The sequence below is a fragment of the Podarcis melisellensis genome (assembly GCF_964234715.1).
Source record: "Podarcis melisellensis genome assembly, chromosome: 3".
Classification (NCBI taxonomy): domain Eukaryota; kingdom Metazoa; phylum Chordata; class Lepidosauria; order Squamata; family Lacertidae; genus Podarcis; species Podarcis melisellensis.
This window is the reverse complement of record NC_138530.1, coordinates 43,201,663-43,208,662: the sequence shown is the minus strand read 5'-3', so window position 1 is coordinate 43,208,662 and position 7,000 is coordinate 43,201,663.

The following is a 7,000-nucleotide window of genomic DNA, read 5'->3' as shown; positions in this document are numbered from 1 at the left end:
TCTGCAGCCTGGTTTAAAGCAGAGATTTTAAAAGGCCAATGGTTAGGAATGATGGGAGTTGTAGTTTAGCAATGTCTGGAGGGCCCCAAGTCTGTCCACCCCTGTCCCCCATTTAAACTGTTCATAAGATCAGCCCACTGATCTACCATTGGCTAGTCTGACAGTTACTATAGGCAGAACTGAGCATGTCTGATTTTTTATTATTATTTAAATGAGACATCTACCACTTCTCTGCAGTTCCCACAACGGATATCAGTACAATATCTGAGCCGTCCATGCTGCTCTCACGCACAAGGAGTAATTTTCCAGACACAGAGCTGCGGATGCAGAAAAATGAGAAAGTTGGATCTAGTTTTTCTGCAAGGGATATTAAGATGGCTCCAGCTGATATTTTGCAGACCGAAAAGTTGTTCCTCCTTTATCCAAGGAGCAACGAGAGTTCAAAAATCTGGTGCAAAGGTGCCTGGAAAAGAATTAATGTGTTGAAGCATTTCAAACAGATACACTCTTCTTCAGTGGATGTAGCCTAGCTATCGAAAGCCTGGCTCAGGTCCAGAGATTCTGCTGCAGGAACAGAAAGCACTTCTACTGTTCAGGGACAGTTGCCAATGCCAGCTTCTCTGTCTCTGCAGTCCCACACCCCAGTGTCCCCAGAAAGCCACTCTGGGGGGCCCTTGACCCTCCAGAGCTGACAGTGTTTGGGCACAGAGTGATTACAGGAGTGAGGAGATCTCTCTCTCTCTCTCTCTCTCTCTCTCTGTGTGTGTGTGTGTGTGTGTCAGAGAGACGGAAACACATTTTCTACTATGAGAAAGTAAAATTAGGGAAGAGCTACAGTTCAGCAGCAGAGCACATGGTTTGCATGCCAAAAGTCCTAGGTTCAATCTAAGTCATCTGGCAGGGTTGAGAATGACTTCTGACTGAAACCCTGCAGAGCCCTTGCCAGTTAGTGTAGACAAAGCTGAGAGAGATAGTCTGGTTGTAAATCAGATATGATATAAGGCAGATTCTTCCATTCTTATTATAACAGTTGCCTCTCTATCCCCGACAAGAAGCACAGTTGTTGGAAGTGAATAGCTTTTCAAATCACTTATTCATCATTATTTGAACTTTTGTTCTTGCTCTTTAAAAAATGTATTGACTCTCACTTTTAGTGCCTTCTCCGAGGGCGCTATCACCCACTACTTTTTAGCTGTACACCTTAGACTTTCTCACTTGCATTTTTAGAGCTACACATGGGAACTTGAGAAACAGGTATTTGAAAGTGTTGGGTGGACAACTGTGATGGGCTACAGTTCCCTGCTTTGGTGTGCACTGGGTAGCAGGCCTGGTTGCTGTGTAATGTGTGAAACAGACCTCATTGGCTTATCGTGATTTTGACTTTCAGTTTCTTTAAGCTTTGAGAGGGGTCTGTCTCTGCATCTTCAAGCTCAAGACATAACAATGCCTTGGAGGACCTTTTCACTTATCCCACTTACCTCTTGTGGGCATAGGTACACTAGTACTGCAAGGCAACACAATGTCGCGATAAGCCATCTAAAGGTTCAGTTCATGTAGACTGCAGTGTGGAATTTATGAACCTGTCAGTTTCAGTTTTTCTCCATTTATTGTCTTTCCAACCTGAAGTTCAGTTCACCACATTTTTGCATCAGTTTATTTATCAGCATTTTTAGTGTGACTTTCTCCTAGTAAAGACATTTTTGGGTGCAGATTTGCCTGATGTGCTGCATCTTGTATGTTTCCTGACAGATGCATTTCTATACACACTTTCCCCCGATACATGCATTTTTGTATATGTTATTTGGTCAGAGAATCACATTGCAAACGATGGAGAAATGTGGATTCCCAAGGGAGGCTGCATTGTGGTTTGTGGGTTGTTTCAGGAAGTATGAATTAGGTGACTCTGAATTAAAATGCAAATGGAACCAAATTTATCCCTATTCCAAATGACAATGGCCTGACTCCTAAGATCTATTCCGCTTTTGCCCTGCTTATGAGAGGTCCACAAACGATCTCTCCTACTAAGGTGCTTCTTGCTTCAATGTGATGCTTGTTTGGAGGAATAATAATAATAATAAAATGTTAGTTGAAGTTGGAGAGAATGCTGAAAAACGACAAATCTTAGTGGGCCAGTGATTAACGTGTACCAGTGTGTTGAATGCCTAGGCTCATACAAATGCAGGCACATTTTGAAATGAACTGTCATGCCCTGGAGGGTAAATCTGCTGAGACTCTAAAGGAGAACTCTGCAAATATTGTGCCAATTATAGAGCTGCCTGAGGTTGGCATTTATTGCAAAAGACAATGGATTGTCTGTTTTGTGTCGCACTTAATGGTTTCCTTCTTTAGCTCTCTGATGAGCGCCACCTGTCTAACCACACCCATGCAGTGCCACATTTTTGTGCAGGCCGCTTAGCAGCCAAGATGGCAGGGGGACACACCTGTGGCTCATGTGGTTGGGCGGGGAGAGCCCAGAAGTAGAGGGGAAGGATGGGGTGGTAAGAAGTCAAGACTGAGATGGAAGAATAAAGGAGAAACCCACTGCAAGCACTCAGTTCAGACCTCTGGGGGAAAGAGGGGAAAGTGGTAAAGGAGAGAGAAAAAGCCAAAATGGATGGAGAGATGGCATGGGAATGGGAAGAAAGAAAGATAAGTACATATGAGCTCTGGCCATTTGTGGTTCTGGCCCCACCCACCATTGAATTTGTCCCTGCCCATCTTATGACCCTAGTAGATTCCACTTGATTCCCCTAGATGCCTTGAGGGAAGGCAGCCCTTGGCCAAAAAGAGAATCCCCCTCCCCTATTTTAGGACAGGCTGAAATGACAGAAGCTATTGTTCTTTAGGGAAAGGTGTTCAAAGATCAGTGGTACCACTACCTAAAAGCGAGGGCACATCCACACCATACATGTAATCGCATGACTTCCCCCAAAAGAATCAAATGAGATGTAGTTTAGTCCTCACAAGGCTACAGTTCCCAGCATCAACAACAAACTACAGTTCCCAGGATTCTTTGGGTTTTAAATATGTTTTAAATGTGTGGTGTGGGAGGGACTTGAGTGAAAATATGTTCCTGTAGGTAGCTTCCTCAGCTGCTGCTGTGCTGAAGAGAGAATCACTTTTTGTATGGCAAGGGTGAGGAACAGTGATTTTTACAACAGTAACTGTGCTCTGCTGTATCCCTCCCCACCCCCCAAAGCACCCAAGTAGCTTATTTGGGAGTAAAACCAATGGGGCTTAATTTCTGAGGGGGCCTGCACGGGATTGGGATTGAGATGGGTGTTCTGTAGCAAAGAGACAGTCATGATAGGAATTGAAGCAGTGCAGCCTTTACAGTGGTACCTTGTTTTAAGAACAGTCCGGTTTAAGAACAATTTGGTTTACAAACTCTGCAAAACTGGAAATAGTGTCCCAGTTTGAGAACTTTACCTTGGTCTAAGAATGGAATCTGAAAGATGAAAGGGCACTGGCAATGGGAGGCTTCATTAGGGAAAACGCATCTCAGTTTAAGAACGGTTTTTGTTTAAGAACGGACTTCCGGAAAAGAGTAAGTTCGTACACCGAGGTACCACTGTATTCTGGATTATTTAACCCAGAATTGTGGGAATGTTCAGGGATGCAGGAGAGGATATAGTGTTTGATTATATCCTTTCCAACTTGTGTTAACAAGTTCTACAATTTAGCAGAGTAACATCCCCCTTTTTAAACTTGCATAGTGGATGCGTTTGCTCAGGCTCACTAAAGCCTCTAAAATAAGTCACCTGGTAATTTCCCCTTTAGTCCCTCATAAAAGAAATAGACACAACACAGTCTTCTATAAAAGTATAAAAAGAGTTTACTTACTCACTCATGTTCACAGATGGATCCCAGAAGGCAGACTTAAGTTACAAAAGTAATATACCTGGAATCTATCCCATAAAGAGATAGTCCCTGTGTCCTCTCTTGGCTGGAAGCAAGCATCTTAGGCTGAGCAGATGTTGCTTCTTCGACGAATGTAGTCAGAGAGAGAGATGGTGGCCAGTCTTATGCTTTTGTTACCCGCACAGGTGAGGCCACACCCACCTCTGGTCACATGTAGAGGAAGTCTGACCCAGGCTAGGAGGAAACAGGAAGTTCTGACTGGCTGGTCCAGACACGCCCTTTTTTATGTCCACTCTAGGGATGTTGTACTTGACTGCTCTGTGTTTCACATCCCACAAGAATGCTAATGACTCCAGCCCTGTCTGCTCTTGGCATGTGGCCCCTGGAAGATAAGGGATGGCAAGTTCAGGCTGAACAAGGTCCCCCACTTGTGATATATGCAAATGACAAATAGATAAACAATAACTTTGTATTTCTTAATATCTTAGACTGTAAAACATGAATAAGATGGGAAGGTTAAAAAGTCTTCTGAATGAAAGCAACACCAGACCTTTCAGGGAGGACACCCAAATGAAAACACATCACACATCTGGCCAGCAGGACTTTCCTTCGAAACTGCTTTGAAGATAAATTAGAACTTTCCGTTGCTCAAAGCTATATTTTCTTTTTGGCATAGCTGTTGCTTTGGCCTAGCTGCCTAGCTGAACTTGGCATAGCTGTTGCTTTTGCCTAGCTGGCCAACACTAGGGTGAGCCCTCCATAAATTCTAAAGTTTTTGTTGCCAACCCCATGGGAGGTGTAATTGAAACTTGTAGCTCAGCTAATATTTGGGGGTACGTTTTAGAGCATTGTTTGAACCTTCCTTGATCCTTTTGAACAGGGTTTGATGAGAAAAGAAAAAGGCAAAAATCTAACTTCAAAAGTGCCCACATTGTAATTCAATCTCTGTTCCTCTCCATTCTAAACTTAAATCTGGTGAAAGCCTGTTGAAAAAAATCATGATTCGATTTCCCCTCACGATTTAAATTGAAATGATGTAACTAGTCTCATTGGCAGAGCCCTCAAATGCATTTTTGGTGTTGGATAGGGATGGGTGAGAAATTTGATTCAGTGCACATTTAAAACTGTCAAATTGGCACTTTCCAAAATGATATGTGAACCAAAACATAGCCATCCTTCAAAATTCGCGTATATCTGAATTTTGTGATGCAGTTCACCAATGAACATGTTTACAAAAATGCGTATTTGGGGGGGAAGTATCTGCGTAAAAGTGCAGATATTAGTCAAAATAATGTGCAAAAATGCATTGCAAAAATGTGCACGTTAGTTAAAACTGCATATAAAACGGAGCTTGTTAGGAGAAATTTGCACTAAAATTCTGGTGAATATTCATGAGGGTTTAAAAATAATGATTTGCAACTGAGTTCAAGATTGGGGAAATCATGAAACAGAGACAACCAAAAGGGATGGGTTGTTATTATTTATTTATTATTATTTATTGGATTTATATACTGCCCTATAATCGGAGCTCTCAGGGCAGTTCACAGACCCCTAGTGTCAGAGACGGGTTGCTAGTCTGCTTCGAATACCCTGCACTGACCAGAATCTTCTGGCAGTCGTGGTCTGTCTTACAGGAAATGCCTCTGCTGAATACTTGTGTAACTGTTCAAAAAAAGAAACCCGGCTAATTAAGCAAAGCTGCTGGTGAGGGGAAGTAGGGAGGTGGTTTGCTTTTTGCAAATTCTGTAATGGGGGAAAGGGAAAGTGGTACTTGGAAAGAAACAGACAACCGCTGGCAACCTTGGTTGCTTTTGGACGGCTATTTGGAACACAAAAGGATATATCCCCCCCCCCCTCGTTCCTTCTTGTGCCTTCTGTCTAAGTGCAGCTGCTGAAAAAGTCCACTTTGCAGGCCTTGTATTGATTATGCTATTTGTCCAAAAACAGATGTAGTGAGGGAGGAGGAGGGGTAGTAATGGGAACGCTTCGTTTAACCTTCCCTCCCAAGCAGCAGCCTCCAAAGTAGCACCACACAGTTATCTTTACAGTATGCTATGGGGGAGGAGGAAGGAAGGAAGGAAGGACTCTGGCCCTGTCTGCTTGTGTTAATTGATGGCTTCTGCTGCAGCTCTTCACACTTTAAAAAAAAAATGGAACAAATGTTTTTATTTATAAGTGTAAAAAGAAGAGAAAAAAAGCCAAAGCAAATTAACAGCTTCATTAGAGTGTCAAACTAAAGCTTGAAAAGAAAAAGGAAAAAAGAATGAAAAGAAACTATATTCAAAACGCTTTGGAGTCAAAAGGCCTGGATGCATTTACAGCAAAGCAAAAAGGTGCAGGAGAAACTTTTCAAAGGAAGAAAAGCAGGGAAACAAACTGTAAACAAGGCCAAACTTTGGGGGTTTTTAGTTCAGCTGCCTACATGGAGACTCGGTACGCACACTCAAATTTAAGATTGTTTTAAGACTGTGTTTTGTTTGGATTTGTTATTGGGATTGAGTCTTCTCCAACTGAGCGGAAGGCAAGTTAGTGCAACTGTTCCCTTCCTGTCCTCTCTGCTGGAACGCCCAAACGTTGCTTCAGAAATTTGGTGGAGCCTACCAATCATTGTAGATTGGGTTGTCCTGGGCTGAAGTGGGCGGGGACATTGCCTGAAATCAGATGGAGAAATTGAATGTTGTGCTCCACTGGTGCAAGATTCTCACATAGCCCACAAGCTTGCTTGTTCCTCCCAGCCTTCTGGGGAGGCTTTTTGAGGGGTTCAGGGGAGCTGCAGGGGAGAGGAAGTGCCATTGTGTGAGCTGTTTTCTGCTCATGCACCAATGGATGCATCCCATTTATTTCCTCTAATCCGAACGGCAGCATATTATTTTCAGATACAAGCAATCAATAAATAACTCAAATAGCCAGTGTGTGCTCTTATTTTGTTGGTTTTGTGCAAGTGTGTTTGCCTGCTGCACTGGGTTGTACTACTCATCCTGGAATTAGATCGAATGATGAGGGCTTCAATCTTACGCATCGTATTGCAGCTACTTGTCGTTTGTCTTTTGTCTTTGTGCCTTACACAAGAAGTGAGGCTGTGTGTAAATGATAATTTACATATTGCAATATTTCCTGCACTCTATGTCCTTAGGTGCCT